Source organism: Equus caballus, chromosome 18, assembly GCF_041296265.1.
Source record: "Equus caballus isolate H_3958 breed thoroughbred chromosome 18, TB-T2T, whole genome shotgun sequence".
NCBI classification, from domain to species: domain Eukaryota; kingdom Metazoa; phylum Chordata; class Mammalia; order Perissodactyla; family Equidae; genus Equus; species Equus caballus.
The window spans coordinates 79,917,820-79,943,143 of NC_091701.1; the positions used below are offsets into that span (position 1 = coordinate 79,917,820).

The following is a 25,324-nucleotide window of genomic DNA, read 5'->3' on the forward strand; positions in this document are numbered from 1 at the left end:
TTTCAGACTACACTTGATTTACTCCTGCCGCAAATTCCAAAGGGGACTTGGTCCAGAAAGAATGTGAAGCACGCAGCACAAACCCAACAGGGGCAGTGGAAAAGCACTTCAGAGCACCAGCAGCCTTCACGTTGGTGTGAGGATCTGTGTTCATGCTCTGGCTCGGCTTCCACTTCAGGCGACCACCTCATGCCTCTCTAGGGTAGTCTCACCTGGGCACACCCTGAAGCGAGTTCATCTGGCCACTCAGCCTTCTCATTGGTAAATCCTTGGTGGTTTCCTTTCACCTGATCCTCGACTGCCCGGCACATAGTAGGTCCTATTTGCTGGGTGAGAAATAAATATTTACTGAAGACTACTTGGTCATTTCCACTGATACTTGAAGAGCGTTTGGTGCTGAGGCTGAGAAGACAGCTGCTGAGATGATTAGGCTGATCATCAATGACCTCATTTTCCAGTCCCCGAACATTAAGTGGTCAGAGAGAACCTTTGCTTTGTCGGAAATGGCCTCCTCTGCCGTGCCTTTGACTGCTGAGGGCTCATCCTCCCTCCGCTGAGGGCTGAGAACTGGCTGGGGGCAATGCTTTGTTACAAAAGGGGTGGAGGCTATGTTGTATCAGCTCTAAGTATTAACACTCTTTAGGTTCCATTCTGGAATTCTTCCTATTAGAAGAAATGTTTTAAAATTAGCTCAGTGAGAGAATGCAGTCCATGTGGTGACTGGCCTAGTGCATAAGCTAAGGTTTTTAAAAATAAAATTTTCCCTTTACAAGCTGTTTAGCAGCCAGTCTTTCCAATAGATACTTTTAAAGCAGAAATACAAATCTACTCCCAAAGTCCTATGTCTTAACCTGCCTCCTAAAACATGCTCAAAGACCTAAAAAATGGGCTTTACATATTTAAAATAATATTTGACCCAAATGATATATGTATGCAAGTAATTTTAGATTTGGGGGGAGGGGAGAAATTGTATTTTTTCTGGTCTCTTTTACTCGAATGGTGCCTGGAGATTATCCCTGTAGTTTGGAGAATCAAGCCAGACCTGTCTTTCTCTTCTGAGTGATTCTTTTTCTATGAAGGCTTTTTTTATGCCTTTTTTGCCGTTAAAGCAATAAAATATTAATGGTTGACTGCACCAGTAGCTCTCAATCCAGGCTGCCTGCTGGACTCACCTGGACTCTCCTCCCCGTGTTGGATCGGGACGGGGCTCAGAAGCTGCCCCGGTGAGTCTCAGGGCAGCCCAGCCAGTGGAGAATGACTGTGGAGCGAGCTGGAGATGTGTGCCAGCATCAGTCTTCATAGATCACTCATCGTGTGGGCACCCAGCCCTTTGGTTCCATTGTTATTGTGTAGACGGTTTTGATCCTAATTTTCTCAAACTTTAATGTGAAAAGCATGTGGGGTGTTGGAGCTTACTGAAAATGCCAGTCCTTGCAGCCACATGCACGAAGTCCAACTCATTCAGAGTCGGGGAGGGGCTGAGCATGCTGAGGGGTTTTGATATAGTTGGATGAACTTCAGGATTCCTTTAGTAAATGCCGTGCTCCCGTCATCTATTCCAACATAGCAGACCATTCCAAGCGTATTGTCTTAACATGTTTATTATATTTCACAGGCTTATGGCTCAGGAAGTTGGCCCAGTTTAGCTGTGGGATGCTTCTGTTCCAAAAAGTGTCAACTGGGGTGACATGGTGAGATTCAGCTGGTGGCTTGTCTGGAGGGTCGAAGATACCTTACTTTGCATGCCTGGCACCTAGGGATGGGTGGCTGGAAGGTGGGCTCAGCTGGGTCATCTCCATGTGCTCTGGGGCTTTCTGACAAAGCCTCTTAGCCAAGGGTTCGTACTTCTCACAAGGTGACTCAGGGCCCTGGTGTTTTGCCAGGGAGAGTTCTTCAAGAGAGCCAGGCAGGAGCTGCAACGTTTCTTATGACCTGGTGTTAGGAGTCCCAGAGCATCATTTCTACCACGATCTGTGGGTCAAGCAAGTCTGTAAGAAAGCCTGGATTTAAGGAGAGGGAAATTAAACTCTCCCTCTCAATGAGAGGAGGAGCAAGGAGCTTGCAACCAGCTTTAAACTCCCCACACGCTGATGGGCAGGAGGCATGTTGCTCTGACCCTATCGCGGGTTTCTGAATTATTGACTCATAGTTACTAGTTACTATCTTCATACAGGGGCTTATTATCTTTCACCTGGTCAGTCACAGTGATTTGTAGAAGATATCTCCACCTGCGCACCAGTCTTCTTTCTGCAACTCATTGTGTACATGGCTCAACTAATCTTTTTGAAGCTGAGACTGACTGTGGAGCTCCCTTTCCTAAAGTGTGAATGGGTCTCATTGCGTGTGTAGACGACAGTCTGAAGTCCGTGCTGGGAGTGTGTGTAGTTCGTATCACAGACCCTGAGTGGGATTGTCGGGGTTCAAGTTCCAGTTCCGCTACTTCCTGCTTGGGTGACCTTGGGCAATGCTCTCTCCTTACTGAAAAAAGTGTCTACCTCAGTGGGTGGTTGTGAGAAATAAATGAGTAATATAGGCAATGCCCTAAAATGCATTGGAACATAATGGTTTTTTTTGTTATTGTTGCTGTTAACATTTCATGGCAAGGCATTTAAGGCCTGTCACATTCTATTCTGCACCTTCTATTCTGGCCTTATTCCTGTGACTGTTCTTGTAATCCATGCTGCAGCCTCACTCAGCCGTGTCCTCTGCCGTCTTCGTGGTTTCTGTCTCCGTGGAAAGCTGACTTCTCTCTCCGTCTCCTTTAGAAAGTGATCTGATCACAAGGCCTTAGAGAGCTTTCAAAAGATAAGAACTGGAACTTTATACCTCGTTTCATGACCCAAACATGGATATGTCTGGTCCATCTGATTCTAACATGTACATCTTGAGGGCAGTGCCGTCTGCTCCCTGACTCCTGTCCTCCTGTTTCCCACGGGTCTGCGCAGCGCTGTGCCTTACACATTGGTGTTTAAAATTAGTTGTGGTGTCAGGAGAGGCTGGGTCGTGCTGCAGTGATGCCTTGAGAACATCAGTGGCCTAAAGTATCCAGTTTATTTCTTGGTCATGCTATGAGCTGCTGGTGGGTCCCAAGGAGATATGATCCTTCTATCATTTGGGGCCTCCGCTGATGGAGGCTCCTTCTTACATGTTTCCACGATTATAGGAAATCAGGGAAAAGAGAAAAGTGTAAATCCGTGCACCAGCTCTTACAGCTTCTGCACAGAGAGGCCCATGTTACTTATGCTCGCGTTTGCTTGGCCAGTTGCGTGGTCAAACTTAAGTTCAAGTAGGAGTCGCGGTGGGATTCTACTGTGTTCTAAGAGCAGGAGAATTGACAATGTATGAAAAAGGTCCAGTGGCCGCCACAGATGACTCCTGGGTCTCATGACGTATGCTCATAAGATGTGCTGGGTTGATGGGCCAAACTGCCATGCGAGCTTCACCTGCGTGCACCTCATTAGGGCACAGCTCTCATTTCAGGTGAGTCTGTCGAGACTCCTCCTTTAGATCTCATCTGGATGCTGTTCTGTTTAAGGAAAACAAAGCAAAATCATGCAGTAGCAGTTATATTGTGTGTAAGGTTTTTCTCAGAAATAACCATCTTTTTCATATATTTCCCTTTAAAGAATGACATTTCTTTCCCCTATCCTCCACTGCGATTCTTGCTTCAGGTAAAAACTAGTTAGCAAGAGGTGGGATACAAAACCCCTAGTCTCTTCGAACTACCATTAGCTGACTGCAGGGTAGAGTCCTGGACATAGTCACTAGGTTTCTGGGGTTTACCAAATGGAGCATGTTTCCTAATTTGAAGTGATAATGATCTTAGCAAACTGGAAAGATAGTCCATAAATGTATGATAATGTTCAGTAGCTCAGTGTTTAAGATAGTAACCAAAGGGAAATTATAGCAGCAGACTACCGTAGATCTGAAAGATTAAATTTATTTCAATACAAAAATTGGGAAGTCTTTCTGTTTCTCATGGTGTAATCCTTATGAAAGCTCACCCTAGAATTTTGCTTTAAGGACTTCCAAGAAATACAGACTCGAGGGAAGCCCAGACTTCAGGACAGCCCAGGGAACGGCTTGTGGGAGATAAGAACGGCGAGTAAAGGAGGTAGGTCAAGACCATATTAGCGGAGGAGGCTTCCGTCAAGCATGTTACGTTGGCAGTGTCGTATGTTTAACTGGGCCTTGTTGCAACCAGAAAGCAGTGCCTGTGTATCTGCTTGTCATTTTGCGAATGATGTGGAAAATATATAGTGAGGTTAAGAAAGGGCTGAAAATTATAAAATAAGGTAGTACAGTGGAAGCAAAGATTCAGGCACCAAGGGAATGAAGGGTGTGGAGTGGCTGCACCTGTGACGGGATTCAGCTCCTCAAATCCCCAGAAAACTGAAGGGTGTAGAATCACATTCCTGTAGGAGACCTGTATTAAAGGATTTCCAGAGAGGGGATTAACTCTGGATAGTTTGCATAGAGTTCTCTTCTGGAGGAGTTTTAGGGTGGCTGAACCAGATGACTGGAAGACTCGGTTAATGTGAATTATGACTTATTAATGTAAATTTTAATCCTCGTAAAGCCATGATATTTTTTAAAGACTTGGACCCCATTGACAATTAGGATGCTAAGTAACCCTCTGTCCAGGAAGATGTACTTGTGTGTGACATATTGTTCTCACCTTCAGGGGTTTAATGGGACCGTGGGTTCAGATCCTGGCAGACAGGCAAGGGGAAGTTTACAAAATAGATGGTATCCCCAGCAGTCAGCTACTTCATAAATATCTGTGGTGACAAAGAGTGGACGTGCTGGTTTTCAACAGGCAATAAGGGGGCATTTGTTTGTTTTTAATTTTAGGCATTTTAAACATCACATGCTTGTGGATTTTAAAAATATTTGCTTTAGCACAACACTAAATATTGTAAGGGGCCAGGAAAGTTTACAGCAAAGCACATTTGCTTGGCGAGGAGGTTTCCATGGCTTTCCTCTAGCTGCTACATGTTTATATCCTCCCAAACTTTCACTCTGGCTTTTTTCCCAGGAAAGAAATATCTGCCCTTTCCCATTCTCCTACCCTAGTGTGTGTGGGCGGCTCTGATCTCCAGAGGGAGGGCACTGGGAGTAAAGCCGTACAGAATGCTCCCTTGCTCCCTTGCTCCCAGAATCTCAAGCCAAATGGAATTGTTCTGAATTGGCTAGGTCTTATGTTCTCAGGGTTATGCCTGGAAGGAGATGGGATTAGGGTGCAATGTGTCCTGAAAGCATAAACTCCTCATTAGCACAAATAAATCAATTGATTGGCTCAGTAGATTTTGGGAGTGCTGGTGATATTCATAGATCATTGCATCCGGATGTCAATTACCTGGGAAATACACAGCTAGTAGATTGTGGTACCCTGACTTTGACATCATCTGCTCAATATTTATCATGCTCTCCTCCCCACATACACATATAACACATGTATCTATACATGATGGTGATGATATTGGGGAAAGTGAAAGAATGTCCGTCTTTAATTTACATTTGTCAGATTACTAGGAAGAATAGTTATGTTGTGTTGTGGGTGAGAGAGAAGTTTGAAACTGATTTAAAATAAAGGTATGAGGCTGTCTACTTCAGTGAATGACTATCTCCCTGTATTATAAATAAATCTAATTGTGATGGAATTACGGTTGTTCAGGTAATACCTTGCTGTGTTGCTCTAGAGTTACCCTTCCTTTAAGATATCCTGGTTACAAGTTTTAACTTCACTCATACTTTTGATTCTAAAGTATCATTACTTTGATATTAAAGTATCATCAAGTATCATTGATCATTAAATTTGAATGACGTTTTTAAGGTCTTTTTTCCCCAGTGGGCTTTTGGATCTCTTTAGAAAGTTTTGATTTTTAAAATTAAGTCTTTGGGAGTATCGAGGTAAAGCAGGCATCAACTTATTGAATAACTGCCAAATATTTTGCTAAGTGTTTTGTCATTGCAAAATGATATCTAGGAAGAATTAAAGTTCTATGTTACTAAAGGATTATCACATCTTTTTTATAAGGTGGCAAATATTAACAATCATTTATGTAGTTTATCAGCATGGTTCTGGCTTCTTGTCCCCTTGTCCTTTATAGAATCTCTGTGATCTATTAGTCTACTTCACAACAGACTCTTGTCTCTCTGGATAGGAGAAACGTCCTCTCCCACTTCTGAGCATTCTGAGAACAATGCACGGCCAGTTGGTCCAATCTGTGTTACTGCTGCCCAACACTTATAAATATCTATTATTTTCATGGCAGTGTTTGTATCAAATTCAAATGTGATTTGCTATGAAATTTAATTCATATATGCTTGGAAAGTTGCTCTGAGATTTTTGAAGACCTCAATGATATTTTACAATTTACACTGAAAGTGGTGGTTCCAACATTGCATTTTCTGCTTTCCCAAACCTGGCTGCCATCGCTCCAGCCGCAGAGTAGCACCTTGCTGGCAGAGTAATTCTGTAAGCAGAGTTGGGGGGGTCTTCGTCCAGGCAGGGCTTTCTTGTCCATACACTGATGTTTTGTAAATATGAAACAAAATTCTTATCCTGGCTTCCATCCTACTGGGGGAGTCATTAGCTCAGCAGGAGCCCAAAGGCCTCAGAGATTAAAGGGAGCCTGTCGGGGGAGACTCTACTCCTGGGGTCAGGTGAGAAGTAGCTGGTGTCATTCTGAACATGCTACAGATAAAGGCATCTGGGTAGCCCTCTGAGGGTAGCCATTTAGAAACATCCTGTTAAAATTTACTACATAGTTAAAGCTGACATTCTGAACCCTGCCTGGGAAACTGGGAAACCCTTGTCACGAATAACGTAACGCTGTGCAGAGCAGTAGATTACAGCTTCTACCTTTTATCTTGCTTTCAGTTCTAATGTGGCATTCCATTCTGTGTCGCTTTAGTTAAAATGTGACTTGGGAAGGCAGAGGTCATTTGGAGATTGTGTTGTGGCATGTGGATAAAACTAATATAGTCTTTGTTTTAAAGTTACACTGCCTCTTCCCTTCTTCCTGCACCCCCGTTCGAAGGTTGAGAACTTGCAGATTCTTTTTCATAAATAGGATTATAATATGTATCATATAAATCAAAAGTAAAATGAGGAAACATTGAAGCAGTCTCATTTTTAAATGTTCTTAATGTAGAAAGTTTAAAGATTAAATTGGAAAAAGCCTGCAATTATTTTAAAATATGCTGATCTGCTTATTTTAATTTCATGTGCATGTATCACATATATAAAGCTTTGTAATACCTAGGAAAAAATAAACACATAAATGGAAGCTTGTAGCACATAGCAAATGGAGTTAAATGAGTTTGTTTCTTTCATGCTGATCAACTTTTCAACCAGGGCCTCAGACTCACATCACTGCCAGGCTGGACAAGCAACTGGAGAAATAAACAGCTGCTGTTGCGTTTTAGACAATGAGAATTTTCTTCATTTCTGCAAATATGTGTGCTATTTCTGATTATTCTTGAAAGGTGGGATCTTCTTGGCCCATTTTCTGTTTTCTTATTTGTAAGGGAGAAATAGACACTATTTGGTAGTGGAATGTGTGATACTGCATGTGGGGACACCCTGGGCTGCCCCTGCTCACTTTGGTGAGTGGCTGCTTAGCTGGCACAAAGGTTGTCTGTGAGCAGATTTTTGCATTTCAAGAGAAGATAGGGTTCTTCTGCAGGCTCCTCTGTTCGTAAATAAGAACAGTAACAACAACAAACTGCATGGCCCAAACAGCCCCGGGTCTACAGGTGGGGTCAGCCAGTGGGTCACCAGCTTATGACCCTGGTGAAACATTACACGGATAGCTGTCTTTTCTTTCAATTTATGTCTAGTCTAAAACCAAATTGGACAGAAAATTTATTCACGCAACTCACAAATACATTTATCTGATCTTAGCTTTTCATAGACTGGTTTGCTTTGTCAGCAAAAATTCATAAACTCCAAATTTCTTTGCAAATGCATATTTTTTTGGTAAGTGTTTATAAAGTTAAATGTATATTCCCTTTCTGTTGTTTCTATTTTAAATTTTATTTTAAACAAATCGAAGTAAGGCGTTGTATGTATTACAAGGTTTTTAGCAAATATCAGCAATTTCATGCCCTCTCCCTTCTACTCCTTAGTAGCAACCACTGTCGACTTCCTTAAGTGTTTCTTCTCATTTCTTAGCAATATGCTTGAGTAAATATTTCTTGCTTTTAAAACTTAAGATGATTTCAGTTGATCTATTAGAGATAATGATTTAGTTCTTTTTCATTCCTTCCCCTAGTCTGCCTCTCCATTCTCCTTGCTTCATTAGTTAGGGTCAGTATTCAGTTTTTATGTTAGTAAAATATTCAATATTCAGTTTTTACTTTATTCAACTTTTTTACAGGTCAATATTCAGTTTTTACATTAGTATGACTGTAAAATATATTTCAAAGCTGAGCCACATAGTGTACTATAAAAGATTTTGTTTGTACAAATAGTTCATTTTTCTAGTTTTAATAATGATTTCATTTTGTTTAGTGAACTCTTAAATATATTTCAAACACATCTAGTCAATTTCTAGAAAAGGATTCTGGGGAAGTGGGTTTTTTTTTGACGTTTATGTCTGAAAATGTCTTTATTCTTCACTCACACTTAAATATGAGGTCAGAAATTCTAGATTGAAGTCATTCTCCTTCAGAATGTTGAAGAGTGTTTTGTTATTTTCAGTTTTCAGTGTTATTGTTGAGAAAGCCACCTCTTACCTGCTTTGCATCTCCAAACCTTACCTTTTTTTTCCCTCTCCAATTCTCTGAACTTTCACAATATGTGTGGTTTTTAAAATCACTTATTATGCTGAGCACTTTGGGCATTTGCTAGAGCTTTTAATGTGACTTATCTTTTAGTTTTGGGAAACGTTATTTCTTTAAACCCCCTTGTCCCCAACACACATAATTTTTCCATTGTTCTTCCTGGCTCTTCTCTTATTCTGCATTTTGGACTTTCTGGAGTGCTCCTCTAAATTTCTTATCTTTTTTCACCTATTTCCTCTCTTTGTCTTTTCTTTTTGGTGAGGAAGATTGGCCTGAGCTAACTTCTGTTGCCAGTCTTCCTCTTTTTTTCTTTTGCTCGAGGAAGATGGTTGCTGAGCTAACATCTGTGCCACTCTTCTTCTCTTTTGTATGTGGGATGCTGCTACAGCACCATTTGATGAGTGGTGTGTAGATCTGCGCCTTGGATCCAAACCTGCAAACCCCAGGCCACCAAAGCAGAGCATGCAAACTTAACTGCAACACCACCGGGACAGCCCCTCTTTTTGTCTTTTTGTTCTACTCTCTGTAGGTTTTCTAAGGTTTATATTTCTGTTGATTTTTTATGTACATTCAAAATTTTAATTTCTAAATCGCTTTATGAATGATCATTTTTAAGCATAAGTATTTTTTCATGGATGTGATATTTTCTCATCTCTCAGGATATTTATTAAAGGATTGTGTAGTGTTCCACTGCTGCTTACACTGTCTTTTCACCAGGCTATTTATTTTTCATTTTTATTTGTGTTGTTCTCTGACCTTCATGATAGAGGATTTCCACAAATGTCTGGTGAGCCTTTCTACCTGTTTATATTTGAGTGAATCTCTGGCCTTATTGACTGGTGGTGGTTTTCCCTGTAGGGTCATTCTGTGTCCCATTGGGTCCCCTAAATGTCAGAGTCTATAGGTTTGTTTGTTTTTTCCTTGAACCAGCCCATTTCCCTGTTATAGAGCAGCAGTTCTCAAAACTTTGGTCTCATAATCCCTTTACACACTTAATAATTATTGAGGACCTTGTAGACCAGTGCTATTCAGTAGAAATATGATGCAAATCAAAAATACAAGCTACATGTGTGATGTACAATTTTCTAGTCGCCATATTAAGAATAAACAGTTGAAATTAATATATTTTATTTAACCCAATAAATACAAATATTATTTCATGTAATCAATATAAAAAGTTGAGAGACTTTACATTCTTTTTAATGTGAAGCTTTTGAAATCCAGTGTATATTTTGCACTTACAGCATGTCTTAATTCAGACTGGTCATATTTCAAGAATTCAGTAACCACGTATAACTAGTTGCCACCATACTGGTGAGTATAGTTATAGAGCTTTTGTTTATGTGGGTTGTATCTTCCAATATTTAGGTATTAGAAACCAAAACTGAAAAATTGTAAAAATAGTTACTTCGTTCACTTAAAAATAACAGTAGTAAACCCATTACATGTTAACACAAATAACTTACTTTTATGTAAAATAACTGTTTTCAAGACAAAATTGAGTGAGAAGAGTGATCTTCTCTTACATTTTTGCAAATCTCCATAACGTGTGGCTTAGCAGTAGACAGCTGGATCGTCATATCTGCCTTTGCTTTCAGTCTGGTGCGGTTTGTTGTTTTAAGTATGGGAAGAAAATCTGTCTCACACAGATATATAGTTGGAGAAGGTAGAATATTTTAATAGTCTTTTCATATAATTGTCCCTGTTTTCCTTTGCTACTACACCAAAACTTGACAAGTGGTTGAGTTCTTAGAGGGTAGTTGTGACATGGAGTCTGAAATCATATCACTGAACTTTTCAGATCTGTCATCTGTCTTGCCCTTTGAATGGACCTTTTACCCATGCATGGGTTTGTAACATGCATTGGTCATTTGGAAAATACTGCTTGACTGAGTTATATCAATTTTCCAAATATTGACATATCTCATTACACAATATCAAAATTTCAAGTTTGCTTATATTATCATCAGTCTCATCAGAAAAATCTTTTAAGGATGAGAAACTGTCAGGCTCATGGTGGTGGATATAACATGCCCCAAGCCCAAATTTTTGCTTGGAAGTTCAAGTTTTACCATTGGCAATAAGTACTATCAATTGTTATCCTTGAAGCGACAGGCTCACTGTGTTCCTTTTTAAAAAATGTCTGCCAGATACCCACATCTGAATAACCATGGTTTCTCTGTCAGTCACATGTGGAAGTAAAAATGGTGTTCCCTGAGAAAAAGCCACTGATTCAGCTTGCTAGTCAAACAATAGCTTGCCTCCTTTCCTGGAGATAACTCACCCCTCAGTGTGCAGTGGAAGTGCTTTCTACATGCCTCTCATTGTGTCACATGGAATGTTGAAGAGAAGTGTACTCAAAGGCTGAGATTAATAAAGTGATTTTTACTGTTTCCTGAAGATCTTTACGTGAACTCAGCTTTTTAAAAATCTGTGAGCACATAATGGTGAAGAATGTAGTGACTACAGTTTTGTGCCACGCTCTGGATTCTTACTGAGAAAGTAGAAGCTTTTTCCACTGTTACTTAATGCAAATTTCCACAGTCAAAAAGGCAAATAATGTCAAAGTATTATTATGAAAGTAGTTTTTGTTTCATAGTTCTTTCTGTGCCTCCCCAGTCTGTGGACCACACTCTGAGAATTCTTGGAAGACTCCTCTGATCTTAGGTCTCAGAGGGGTAAGGCTAGGCAACCAGTGTCCAGGTTGCTTAGAGTGAGCCATGGGCCAGGGGGAGCCTTCTTCATTTTTAATGTAGAATTTCACCTGATTTCTCAGCATTTACTCTTACTCAGCTGTGCTCAGTGTCTGCAAAGTTCATATCCCAGTTCATGGCCTCCTCTGCTTTATTTCTGCGTAGAGTAAACCTCTGATTTTTCCATGTAGACTGGGGAGATGATAGCTGTGCAGTGTTGGCCAGTTCTCTGTTTTCAGCCCTTGCCTCCACCTTCAGGGCACCTGGTGCCTCCACGTCCTAAATCTTTGCTTTGCTTCTTGTTGGCTTCTTTCTGTACTGGCTCAGGTATCTGCTGTCTCTGCTTTCTTAAACCAGAGATTACCCATCTACCTATTTTCAACCTTCCACAGTGCATTGCCATTTCTCATCTGTGGTGATCCCCACTTCTGTTCCTCATGTTATTTCCTTATTTTCATGAGTGGGGTGCATATGGAACTTGCCGAGAGAAATGCATGTGTTCGACTCACCAGGATTATCTAGAAATCATCTCCTTTTGGAATTTGTCTTAGTTTATTCAGGCTACTATAACAATAACACCATAAACTGGGTGGATTATAAACAGCACACATTTATTTTTCATAGTTTGGTAGACTGGGAAGTCCAAGGTCCTGGTGCTGGCACACTCAGTGTCTGGTGAGGGCCCGGTTTCCTCATTGACAGCCGACTTCTCTCTGTGTCCTCACCTAGTGGAAGGGATGAGGGAGCTTTTTGGGGCCTCTTATAAAGGAACACTCAATCCCATTCATGATGCCTCTACCCTCATGATCCAAGCACCTCCCAAAGGCCCCCTCTCCTAGTACCATCACATTGGGCATTAGGTTGAATTTTGGCAGGGGACGCAAACATTCAGTCAATAGCAGAGTTTAATGGAAGAAAATTTTGTTGACTCATCTTTGATTTTGTACAACTCCAAATCCTTGCTCTTCTGTGTCTGTAGCTTTGATACAATCTGTAGCACTCTACTTTATTATTTTTGACATTTGCTTTATATCTTTCCATTTTTCTATAGCTTTCCAGTGTCTTCATTATGTTCGTTGTTTCTCAAGTGTAAAAATCTCTCACCAGTACAGGAGGAGGTCATGTTTCTGATTCGTCATGCTCTGCCCTCCTTTGAGCTGTTTCCCGTTCCTCTTCAACTGTCTGTAGCTGTCATGTTGAATAAACAGGGCTCAGGATAATCAGACAGCAAATTCACTTCTGTTTCCCACTGTCCCTTCAAATTTATCCCATTTGGATAGTTCTTCCTGTGTCTCAGATGAAATGTGGAGCAAATCTCAAGACTCCTCTGGTCAACTTGAAGTAATAAAATGCCCTCCTGTCAGTAAGTAATATAGTCTAGTATAATAGTCAAAACTTCAGACTTCATTCAAACTTAATGGTTATGCCCTTAACCCAGCTCAGGTCTGCCATGGGGATGTCACTAGCAAGGGGACAGGGGTACTGCTGGCCTCCCCTCGCTGCTCTCCCCTCACACTTCTGTTGCCCTTTCCACAGCTTATGAACCTGAGGTTCCCACACTCCCATTGCTGGAGTGTGGAGAGGGAGGGCTGCTGTGTTATTTCCTGCTGCCCCTGTAACAGATTAACGCAAACTTGTTGCTGATGTGGCTGGAGGGCAGAAGACACACGTGGCGTCGCCAGGGCTGCTTTCCTTTCTGGAGGCTCCAGGGTAGCATCTGCTTCCTTATCTTGCCCAGCTCTTAGGGATTGCTGCATTCCCTGGCTCCTGGCCCCTTCTTCTATTTTCAAAGTCCTTTTCATATCACGTCACCATCTCTCTCCTCTGATTTCCTCTTCCACTTCTGAGAACTTTTTTGATTAAACTGGGTCTACCTGTATGTTTCAGAATAATCTCTTATTTTAAAATCAGCTCATTAGCAATCTTAATTCTATCTGCAACCTTAATTCACTTTTGCATAGAAATAACACTCATAGGTTTGGGGGATTACAAAATCTTTGCGGGGGCATCAGTCTGTTACCACAGGCAACAAAATTCTTGACTAATACTTATTGAGTCCTCTTCCATATTTGTGCTCTTGGATTGGCTGTTTAATCTGACTCTTGCAGGCTTCTCGAGTTCTGTGCAGACCAGCCACCCCCAGCTCCCGTTGCTGAGAATCTCACCTGCAGTTCTCCTCTTGTTGGTCAAGCGTAGCTCCTTGCTCAGCTGCTGAGAATCCAGCAGTTAACTCGCACCCCCTCCAGGCATCCTTCTCGGTATCCTAACACTGCTCTGCAAAGGTCTCCAACCACTAGATCCTTTTTTTGCTTCGTGTGGCTATAGGAGTAGTTAAGACTTAAACTGGGTTTTCCGTGAGGCATGTGGGAAGCCCTGCCTGTGACGGTCTGCATTTCACTTTAGACTGTGTTGTCGAGTTGTGGGGCCGCCGGTGAAACTGACAGGAAGAGCCCATTTCAGCATTAGATTTGGCCAGTACATCAGACTGCAGTATGTGCTGAGTTCTTGTTTCCCTTAAACTTTGTCACCTCCAAACTATTTTTACTTTCCATCTTTGTTTCCAAACCTTTTATATTTCTCTCTTAAAAAAAAAAAATCTGACATACATTCGTCTCTGTAGTCTTTCAGATTTCTCAAATGTTCCTTCCTCCTTCCCGAGATTCCTCTTTTGGAAAGTTGCAGTGTTATCTTACCATTCCTTCTGGAAAGCTTACAAGGTTAGGGGGTTGCACTAAGGCTGGGGAACATTCATACAGATAAATGGTACCATCTGGAGCCTCCTGTAGAAACCAGCTGGCCTCTCTTGCTAATATTTTGACCTCAGCTGGATTCTTTCAAGCCGTCTGCAGCCTGTAATTGTAGATAGACTCAAGTCACAGAAGCTACCCGGAGCCTTTTCTCTGCCTGGCAACTCCTTTCTTCAAGATGCAGTTCAAATGCCACCTGTTTTCTGACGCCTTCCCAGGCAGAAAATAGTCACTCCCTCTTGGAGGACGTAGATGAGGTCTTTTGGGGGGAGATGGACAAGACGCAGTCTGCATACCAATGTGAACCCAGAAGAAGCAGCCGACAAGCGTAAATGAATGTTCTTTTGGGATGCTCTTCAACATTTTAAACTGCATTATCTCACTTTCCCCAGAGTTGTTTCTTCAGTGTCCATGGACAGAGGAGGGTGTTTTCTCATCCATTATCTCTTTTTGTTAAGTTATTTCTTGTCTAAACTGCAGTTCTTCTTACTGGGCCACATTCATGTCCCTGAATTTTCAGCTGGGATCAGAAACCAGCCTAACGAGGAAGTGGTGTGTCTTGATGAGTACTGAGGCAGGGGGTGTGTAGGGTGGGAAGAGCGTGGACTCTGGGATCTCGGCAGCCTGGACTGGAACCCAGATCTGCCACTTCCTACTTCCCGACGAGGAATTTGTTGGAGTCTCAGTTTCCACATCTACAAAATGATGCTTCGTTGGGTTGTGGTGAAGAATAAGTAAATGACTTAATATAAGTAAATGCTGTGTAGAATGCTTGGGACACTGTGATCATACCTTTAGTGGATGTGACCACAACTGCGATTAGGATGGCTGAAAGCTTGGGTCCGGGAACCTGCCTCCTAGGGAAACTCCTCTGGGTTAAGAGGTCTTTCCTAATCAACGTCTCTTTACCTTACTGATGCTTAGGAGGAAAGTACCAAGCTACTAATTTCCTAAGGCGACTCCTTAGGGTATTTCTGGCATTTAAGACAGCCAGAGGTTCTAGACTCTTTTGACCTGAGAGGGGACTTATGAAATGCTTAACAGAGGGAGAGGGGAGGTGAGACTGAACCCCTTCAGTTTCGTCAAGGAGCATCTTGTGTCGCAGTCTTTAGATTGCTTTAATTTGCTTAATTTGACTAAACATATTGCTTAATTCTCTTGGGGAATAAATTTTTCTTCCTTTCTTCTGCTCTTAATGTTTTTCCTTCCGTTATTTTGTGTTAATTTGGTGGTCATGCAATAAATATTTTCCTGAATAAATGATTCTTTTTGTTTTCTCTTCTTCTAATTCCCTCTGCTTTAGCTTGTTGGTTTTTCTTTCTCTGTACTTTCCTGCTGAGATGATTCTTGCCCTAAATCACCTGGATTTCACATCTGCTTGTGCCGTCTTTGTTTGTAAGGAAGGCTCTCCCTCACCGCCTCCTGTTCCCTTTTACCAGAGGGCTGATGGTTGGTTTTGTGGCTGTTCAGTCTAGCTGCTGTGCTGAGATTGGAGAAGGTCACCGTTTGGACATCACTCTGCATTCTAAGTGTGCCGTCTAGTCGCCTCACTGCATGACTGCTGCTGAGCTCATGTCTTCAAGTCCTCGGTGTAAGCTGAGGGATGGTTGCAGGAGAATTAATTGGCAGGCATTTCATCATCCACTCTTGGTGGCTGAATGCAGAACTGTCCTTTTCTGGTTCACTCATTTCTTCTTTTGCAAAAGTACAAAATGTCTTGAGCCCACCTCAAGAATGGCAGTGGTCGCTAGTATCATACCCTTACATTTAGAGTGTCGTTACCCAGGGTGAGTGACATGACAGAAACGAGAGCTGAAGGGCATTCTGTGTGGGAACCAGTGTACTCTAAGTTGACTCCTTGGTAGAGAAGAATAAGCCAAAATTCTTGATTGTAATGGTGTTGCTTTATTTCCGTGTTAAGTGCAGGCTGCCATCAGATATGACTTGTGGGCATTCACTTTAAAGTCATGTGAACCAATCTTACTACCATGTCAAATGTGCCCTAAAAAAGCAGTCTGGTTTCCTCCACACATTTATATACCTTTGAGGTCCCTAAATTGCTATAAAAATAAGGAAAGCCCATTACACTTGATGTACTAGGTTATAGAAATGGGCCAATTTTGAGGTCCTAAGGTGAGCAGACCTATGTGGGGGCCACAGAGCCTGAGACTTCACCACCACCTTGCAGGGAAACACCACAAGACCTGCTTTTAACTTTACAGGTGTCTTTCTCATTAGGTACAAGGGTTTAACAATCTTTAAAAAATCTCCGTTTGTGGCTGGCATGCTATTGCTAAATTTCTCGTGACATGGTACAGCCAGTGATATTGCTGAAGCAGTCCTGCCCCGTGGAGGTCCCGAGAGGTCACCTGCTCGTGGATGTTCGTTAGGTGTGCTTCTAAAGTGAGCGTGCACAGACGCTGGGCCTTGACTTTTCCATTAGATTAATTTAATGCAGGGGTTTATGGGCGAAGTAGCTTAGTGTATTATTGTATTATCAACTGATGATCATTCCTGAGATATATTGGAATTATTAAAGATGAATTTATGTTTTAGGCCTGCTTTTGTCTTTTCTTAGAGAAGATACTTCTGACATTGTGTCAGTCGAGAAAGTGGGGCTCGGTAAACTAAGCTTTACCTCACTGACGCCACCAACGATAAAGGCATACTATGTTTTAGTGGTCATTTATTCTCTTGGGTTTTGAGAGAGTTTATATATGTCACAGTGCCATGGGACAAATCTAAAGCTGAAAATCGTGGAGCAATTAGGACTCTGATTAGGTCACAGTGTTTCTGAAGTAAAACCCTTAAATCGCCAGATTAACTAAGCATTTATTAAGCATCTGCTCCTAGCATCTGCGCTCTAGGTGCTGGGGGAAGGCACCCAGGGGAACATGAGAAAGTCCTTAGGGCTGAAGCCTCTGGAGGTGGTTTTACCTCTGATTTTTACATTTTAGTCATTTGTTATAATTAAAATTTGGTCAACTCATTCCTACTCTGTTTTTAAGAGCTGATGTTTCTTGAAAGATTCTACTTATAATCATATTTGATTCCTTTACTTGGCACATAACACAACGTTTTCCAAATTTTCAGATCTCATTCTTGGTGAAGATGCTTTTTAGCTTAGCTCCCAATCTAAGTGGACTATCTGATTTTAATACTCATATCACCAATGAATATTTTATAAGTCTTCTCAGTATTATCTCAACCCTTTCATGCTGGGCTCCATTTTGTCCTCATTTCCCCCTATATTAGCTAAAGAACTATAAGCATTTCTGGAAGCAGATAATTTGGTAATTCCTTTCAAATAGACTCCCATAAGTGAAAGGAGAATACCAGAGGGAAGCAGAAAGCTCTGATTTTGTTTGAGCCCCCTGCCAGATTTGCTTTAAGCCCCTGGGCGTACCTGCACAAATCTGTCTGCATGGTTGATCTCATTTTCACTGCAGAGGCCTCTCATATTTATCACTCTACTGTGGAGGATGCCTCCTATCATGCAGAAGCCTCTAGAACCCTTTTAGTTTTTATAATTTCTCTGAACCTTTTAACAGGTGGTCTACCTTCTCCATCCCTCCTATCTGCCCACCCCTGTTCATACCCATTCATTCTCTTTTTTTCTCTCTTTATCTCTCTCCCTCTGAACAAATAGCTTAAAACATCCAGCTATAACATTTTGGTTTACAGTCATAAAGGAGTAGAGGTTGTATCCATTGACTCTGATGAGTCAAGTTCTTGGAGAAAAAACAAAGAGGCCTCTGATTAGTTAGTGATTCTGATAAAGGCCAACATTTTTATATAAAAGCTGGGAGGCATAGGAGGCAAAGAAGTCTAAAACCTTCTACAGAAAGTAAGAATGCCAGCAGGAGGTAACACTGTAGAAATAATGGAAGAGTGTTGTATCAGGATAGTCCAAGTTACTTTTGGATAACGACCCCAGTTTTTTCTTGATTACTCTAGGTATTCAGTGTGAGATGGGAGGGGGACTCCACTCATTGTGGTCACTCAGGAACCCGGCTGACAGAGCTCCATCTCAACACAACCTTTCCAAACACTGAGGCAGGAAAAAATACTATATTGACTCACATATTGGCTCTTAAAGGCCACAGCCCAGAAGTGACACACATCATTTCTCTTCATGATTTCTTGGCCAAAGCAAGTCACAGCATCGTACTCTAATTTCAGAAAGGACAAGGTGGTGTGGTACTGGCCATGCTGGGAAGGATTTGAACTGAATATTTGTGAACAGTGACAGTATCTGCCATAGGTGATATGCTGAAATAATGTTGATGGCTTGGAAGACCTGAGAAGGCACGAAAGCCAGGTCTGAAATCATGGGACACCTTCATAGGTTAGCACTAAAAAGAATAAGGGCATGAATGGTGTATTTAGCCCCATATTGTATGTTCGCTGTGCTCGGAGTTCAAGCTACAGAGTCCCGACAGTAATGGTAGCTTGCCGTGGCAAAGAATCTCCATGCTGGTGTGTCTGGAACTACTGGGAGAATGGGACAAGGAAGAGCGGAATTTGAGGACGTTGTGTAGACTATTCTGAAGGCCCTCTCCCTGTACTGATAAACGTTGATCTACCTTTCTAACAAATTACACATATAGCACAGTTTTAATTGTTTAGAAAGGCGAGTACCCGTGGTTTACTGAGGCTTAGAGAGCAAGACACTGTGGTGTTGGATCAGGACCTTCCACAGTGCTCTGTCAACACCTCAGGGATCACACTAGTGTATCTTGATTATTACAATATGTGCCATTTCTCCCTTGTCAGCCCATAACCACCTTAAGGGTAAGGACTAAATAGTCTTACTTTGGGGCCCCCATAGTGGAGCTAACATGGTATCTTATACATAATTGTTAATCAAATTATTTCCTTTGAAAGGATAAGTTTTAGAAATATGTTAAAGGAAAAATAGGCTCTTTTGGTAAGGAAATCTAGATTATGCTGTCGTAACTTAGAACCCCCAGAGCTCAGTATGTGAACACAGCAGAGGTTTACTTCTCACTCATACAGTGACACTCTGTGTGGTTGTCTTGAGTGTTGGCCCCGCATTTCATGGATCTTCACGTCAGCACAGGCTTTCCTGAGCTTTACAGCAAGATAAGAAAAGGCTGCAGGGTCGGACTCCAGAAATTAGACACTTTAGCCCAGAAGTGACTTCCTTAAGTGGCCTAACTTTATGGTTAGGTTATTAAGTGGGTCTTATTGACTTACAGTGGGTTATTTCCTGCCGCTCCTGCAAGTAGAGGAATTAGACTATTGCAGGGCATCAACGGTGCCTCCCGTCCAGGCTTGGAAAGGTCACTGGGTAGCCCCTCTGATGTCCAGGACCCTTACCCAGGTAGGAGAGGGCACGACTCCCATGTTCGCTCCTCTTTCCTTTCACGAATGTGCCTCCTTACCCCCTTTTTTTTTTTAAAGATTTTATTTTTTTCCTTTTTCTCCCCAAAGCCCCCCACTACATAGTTGTATATTCTTCGTTGTGGGTCCTTCTAGTTGTGGCATGTGGGACGCTGCCTCAGCGTGGTTTGATGAGCAGTGCCATGTCCGTACCCAGGATTCGAACCAACGAAACACTGAGCCACCTGCAGCGGAGCGCGCGAACTTAACCACTCGGCCACGGGGCCAGCCCCTCCTCCTTACCCCTTTTATTCTTCCTGGTGGTGCATCCGTCTGCCATCTTATCCCCTTGCTCCTCTGTCCACCACCCAGCATTTGTGACACTTCCAGATGGCTGCACACTGGCTCTGGGTTTTCTTTTGATAAGTAGCTGGCTCTTATTTGAGCCTTTACAACTAAGAGAAACAGTACTATCAACTTTGTGAGCTCTCAAGAACATTTCCATCACCCACAAAGTTCTCTTCTGCCCCTTCCCCACTAAGCCCTCCAACCCCAGGTGGAAACATTGCTCTGAATCTATCAGTATGGGCTGGTTTTGCCTATTTTAGAATTTTATGTAAATAAAATCATACAATATATGCTTTTTCTTTTCTGGGTCTGGCTTCTTTCACTCAGCATATTTTTGAGATTCATTCTTGTTCTGTCTGTTAGTAGGATGTTTATTTTTATTGCTAAGTAGTATTCTGTTGTAGTATGATTGTACCACAGTGTGTGCATATATTCTCCCTCTCAAACATCTGGGCTGTTCCTAGTTTGGCTATTATGACTCAAGCTCCTGTGAACATTCTTGTACAAGGCTTTTTGTGGACATACATTTTCATTTCTCTTTGAGAAACACCTTTGAGTAGATTTGCAGGGTCATTGGGTAGATATGTGTTGAACTTTTTGAGAAAGTGCCAAGCAGTTTTCCAGAGTGTTTGTACCATTTTACACACCCAACAGCAGTGAATGAGAGTTCTGGATGCTTCACGTCCTCTCTGACCCTTGTCACTGTCAGTCTTCGTTTAGCAACTCTAGAGGGTGCATGGGGAAATCCCATTAGGGAGAGAGAGATTTTATAACCTGTTTTTGTTCCAGTTATTGCTTGCAATTAATAAATCTTAGAAAATCTTATAAAGGATTCTCTGGGATCATCTTCTCTACTAGCTGGGTGAGGAAGAAGTTCTTTGATTTCCCTGTCCGCAACAGACAAGGAAAAGATGGAAAGCAAGTTTGGGAGCCTCAGGTTTTGTAGTGGTGAGAAATCAAGTAGTTCAGCAGTAGGGTGACCCAGGCTGGGACAAATCTGGATGCTTCAGTATTATTAGTCTCCACTATGGGGACTGGTTCTAAGAACTCCTCTCAGCGGCTGTAGTCCCTCCTCCCTCCGACCCTGGTTTGGGTTGCAGGATCGTGGAAAGCTTTACTGACCCTTCCATGCACACTGGATTGTTGGAGGAGGATGTGCCACTTTGTAAGATTTAACCGCCCCCCACCCCCGCCCAGTTCTCTTGTTCGTAGGTGAGAGTTGTAGTCCCTTCCACAATGATTTCTCTCCCTATCTCCTCCCAGTTCAGCTCCATTCCAGCCAGCCCCTCCCAATCATCTTAAAATGTTCTGTGTCCCACAATTAGTAGTGGTGGCTGCTATTGGAAAGCAAGAGAGTGAGCTCTTAGTTGTGGTGCTTGTCCTTGGATATTTCATCCACTCTGTCTTAATTTTTTTTTCTTGAGCCCCTAAAAAACTAGGATGTGCAGCCCCAACCAACCAACTGTTTAAAGCCCCGTCTGGATGAGACGAGGTTACTTCTGATATTTTAGTCCCCAGGATGCTCCTCAGAGTTTAAGTGCCACCCTGACATCTGATATCTGTACCTCAAAATAAGAGGAATGCCAAGGCTACACGTACCTCTTTTTTTTTTTTTTTTTAGGATTTGAAAAGAATTCTAACTTAAATAGCGTGTAGTAGGTATTCAATAAATATTTATTTAGTGAATAGATTACAAATGACTCTTAAATGCTCCCATGTAGAAGGATTTAGCATATCATGGATCATTCAAACAGTAGCTAAAGAAACACTCAAAGCTATAGAGAGGGAGTAACAATAAAAAGGTTTGGGTTAGGAGAACAAGATTTCTGCGTAAACAAATGAAGGACATCTACATACATATAGTTATATGTACATATATATATATATTTTTTTTTCCTTTGTACTAAGCTGGTCACTGAGTAACTTACTCAGTTTTCTATGTGTATTTGCTCCCACCTACCCTTTCAAACCTCCTGAGCACTATGCTTTAATAAATTCTAGAATCTAGTCTCTTGCATAATGATATTTCTACTAAATAATGCAACGTAGTCCCAAATACCCAACTTATAACCTCCCTGAATTAATTTTGACTGTGTTCCACATATCTTGGGAATGGAGAAGCAGAATAAAATATTGTCTCTAACTTCTCAACCTGACTCATTTTTAATTTATAATATTGACTCTTTTTGAAATTTCTTGTAAACAAAGCAGTATATTTCACTTTCTGGTTTTATTCTGAAATACAGTAAAACATTCCTAGAAATCTTTTATCTAGTTTTTCCTACATATCTTTATATGGGCTGTCCCCATTATCTCAAACTAAGGCTTCTTTGAGTCAGGGGAAAGAAGAGAGAAAATCATTCAGATTCAATCTAAATTAGCCATTATTTATTTGGGTAGATACAGCTGATATTTATAAAGAGTGGTCGGTGAGATCTTGTGTTGGTCAGAGGTGTCTTACGTTCGTGTAGGTGCCCGTCAAGTACTTTGGGGTTTGAATGTGTAAGTTTGTATAATCCTTGTTCTGATCTCAGTTCATTGCTTGCTGCTTTATCAGGGAGAACTGGTTATTTCAATTCCGATGTAGGTCCTAGCAGTTCTCTCGAACTGGGGTGAGGTTCGGAGGGTAAAACTACGCTGTGGTTTCAGATGTACGGTGACACTTAGCAAGGGAAGTATTTCGTGATGGCCCCATCTGGGACCCTGTGGAATTTGATCAGCATCCTCAGCCTAGACTGGACAACTTTGTAATTAGCCAGACTGGACAACTGGAGCAGGCCTCTCACTCCAGTACCAGGTGTGCACTGGCCACTGACTTGAAAGACCTGAGCCAGCACCTCTGTCGGCCGAAACCGTGTACATCCTTCAAAAGCTGCTGAAGTGCCACTTCTGCCACAAAGCCAGTGTCCTTCTGCTGTATCTGAAATGATCTCTCTCTTCTAACTCCTATAACACTCACATTGTCTCTGTATAGCGTTCTCTATCAGGTATATATAGCTCCTTAATTGCAGACAACTACATATGACTCAGTCTCTCGATTACTCAATTTCTTTGAGGTAAAATAGCTCACATTTTTCAGCCTTTGTATGTTCTGGATGTTAGGTTAAGCATGTCACATGGATTACCTCATTTAATCATTATAGGATTAGAGTAGACTATAATATAAATATTTTATAATTTTATTTATATAATTATAATTAAGTTCTATTGTATACCATATTATTTAAAATACATATTGTATTTATTACGTTATCATTTCCTAGATGTCAAGATAGTCGTAAAGAGGTTATATAACTTGTCCAAGATGGTATAGTAGTGGCCAGGCCAGTTTCTGAATTCAGATCATCCAACTCTTTAACCTTAAACACTATTCCAGGGTTCCTCCTTGTGTTCCACAAAGACTATTGCATATAGTAACTTTTCAATATATGTTAAAATTAGTACTAGAACTTCTTTAATGTATAATGAGGTAGTGGATAGAATTCGGTAGCTTAAGATTGAAATGTACACTAATTCTGTTAAAATAAGCAAACATAGATATCTTCATGTCTGATATTTCTCATTACATTGTACACCTATTTCATTTGCTTTGGCAATCCTTTCTCAGATGGTAGACTATAAATTTCATCTTGAATTCTGAGTTAATAGAATTCACATTTGTTTTTCATATTGTATACTAGCACTCTGCAGCTGTATTCTTGGGTGGGAATTTTGTATATTTTTCTGGCAAAAAAGCTCTTTATTTAAAAATAATTATAGATTTACAGGAAGTTTTGAAGACAGCACAGAGGTCCTGTATGCCATCCACCCAATTTCTCCCATTGGTTGAATCTTGAATAGCTAGAGTACAATACTGAAGTCAAGAAATTGGCATTGGTGTAAAGTGTGCATTTATGTCCATGCCAGGTTCTCTCTTCTGTAGACTCACGCACTCACTACTACAATCAAGATACAGAATTATTCCAGTTCCACAAAAACCTGCCTCATGCTGCCCTTTAGTCACACCCATACCCCATGCCCCCCGCCCCCAATACCTGTTCCCTTGTAACCAGTCATCTTTTCTCCATCGCTATAACTTGTCATTTCAAGAATGTTGTCTAAATGGATTCATATAGTATGTGACCTTTTGAGATTGGCTCTTTTTTTTCACTCAGCACAATGCTTTGAGCTCTGTCCAAGGTGGTGCCCGCGTTGATACTTTATTCCTTTTTATTGCTATGTACTAGTCCATGGTATGGATGGACTACAGGACATTTAACCATTCTCCTATTGTAGGATATTTTCATTTCCAGTTTTTGTTATTGCAGATAAAGCTGGTATGAACAGTCATGCACAGGTTGTGTGTGTTTCACGTTTCCCTAATGACATCTTTTCAGGGGCTGGTTTGCCTTCAGTGAAATGTTTCTTCATATCTTGTGCCCATTTGCTAAGTGCATTGTTTGTTTTTTATTTACCATTGAGTTTTGAGAAGTCTTTAGGTATTCTAGATATGAGTCCTTTGTCAGATATACCATTTGCAAATATTTTCTCCTAGTCCATAACATGTTTTTTTGTCCTCATTCTTGTTTATTGTAAGATAGAGATGAATCCTTTGCCAGGGCCAGAGTTGTAGATTCAAAGAAATAAAATTATCAAATGATGCCAGGTCTGCACGCCTTCTACTCCGTCAGATCCATGGACAGCTGTGTCAGAGGAAAGAGTGCCATCTACTGAAGCACGGGCACCAATTCTCCAGCACAGTAATGCTAAATAGGGAGGGGCACGGGACATGCCCTTGACGGTATAGCTAGAGAGGGCCACCCACCATCCGTACAGAGAACTATTGCTATTTACCAGAAAACCACCACGGATCCCCTAGGATGGGGGATTGTTGTCGACTTGAGTACATGAAATCTCTTGACAAAGAATCCGCAACAAAGGTAATAAATAAAAGAGATGACATTGGTACCAGCTGATTTCAGACATCCCTCGCCTCCTCAGCTTTGTTCGTTCCAAGTAATTAAATCCTTCTGTCTAATTAAAGCAATGCATTGCTTTAGCTCTAGGTGTATTTATAACGCATGCCTCGAAATGACATTTGCCATGAAGACTGATCTAACCTTTGTTTTTGAATAAGTTATTTATGGATTGTACCTTTTATTAAATTTGAACACTCATTTTATATAGAGATTTTTTCCTACATATACAGTAATATAATGAAAATTCATTCCTTTTTTAGAAGTATGTGAGGATTTATTGATGTATCATTTATAGCTGTATTATCTTTTCATACATTTTTAATGTTGCAGAAACTGTAAATATACTTAAAATTTAGGTTAAAATTGGTTCAGTTAGATATTTAGCATATGCTATTTTGAATTATGGAGTAGAAAATTCCAGTTTTGTGTATGTGAGACA

At 41.2% G+C, this 25,324-nt stretch overlaps 1 protein-coding gene across 13 annotated transcripts in view; it reads left to right on the top strand.

Moving 5' to 3' along the window:
• The window catches only part of PARD3B (par-3 family cell polarity regulator beta), a 921,213-nt gene that overhangs the window by 59,680 nt on the left and 836,209 nt on the right, over nt 1-25,324 (top strand). The window contains exon 1 of one of the 13 annotated variants that reach the window (XM_023622593.2): nt 111-261. The exons of the other annotated variants lie outside the window; for them this stretch is intronic. The gene's annotated coding sequence lies outside the window, so the exon portion shown is untranslated. Of the gene's footprint in view, nt 1-110; nt 262-25,324 lie in introns of those variants that run through there. 13 annotated transcript variants of the gene reach the window in all.